The sequence below is a fragment of the Danio rerio genome, chromosome 17 (assembly GCF_052040795.2).
Source record: "Danio rerio strain M-AB ecotype USA chromosome 17, GRCz13ab, whole genome shotgun sequence".
Taxonomy (NCBI): Eukaryota; Metazoa; Chordata; class Actinopteri; order Cypriniformes; family Danionidae; genus Danio; species Danio rerio.
Genome location: NC_141037.1, coordinates 23,303,163 through 23,303,597, shown reverse-complemented (window position 1 = coordinate 23,303,597; position 435 = coordinate 23,303,163).

The following is a 435-nucleotide window of genomic DNA, read 5'->3' as shown; positions in this document are numbered from 1 at the left end:
AAGTCGCGGCGCGGCGTTTATTTAACTTTAAAGAGTCTCCGTGCTTGTCTCATGAATATTAATCAGGCTGCGTGACGTTCGACCAGTAAACTCTGATTGACGGAAAGGTGGCGAATCCCACTATGGCGACGGAAGGCTTGTAAATATTAATTAGGAAACGCGACTGGATGCTCCAAGGTTACCAAGCAACGTCAGCTTGGCCTATTAATATTTATAACCTTCGCATCAAGCTGCGTGGCACAGTTATACGCCACGCCTTTGGGTTGTCCAATGAGGAATGGTTCTTACACGTCAATCAAAATGACTACATTCCGAGCTATCCATCAGACTCCTGTCCATCAGACTTCTCGGGTTTTTTACCCAAAACTGGTCACTTTCAGAAAGTTTTTGTTCGATTTGTATTAAGGTTTAAACATTCATGGACTTTGGTATTTC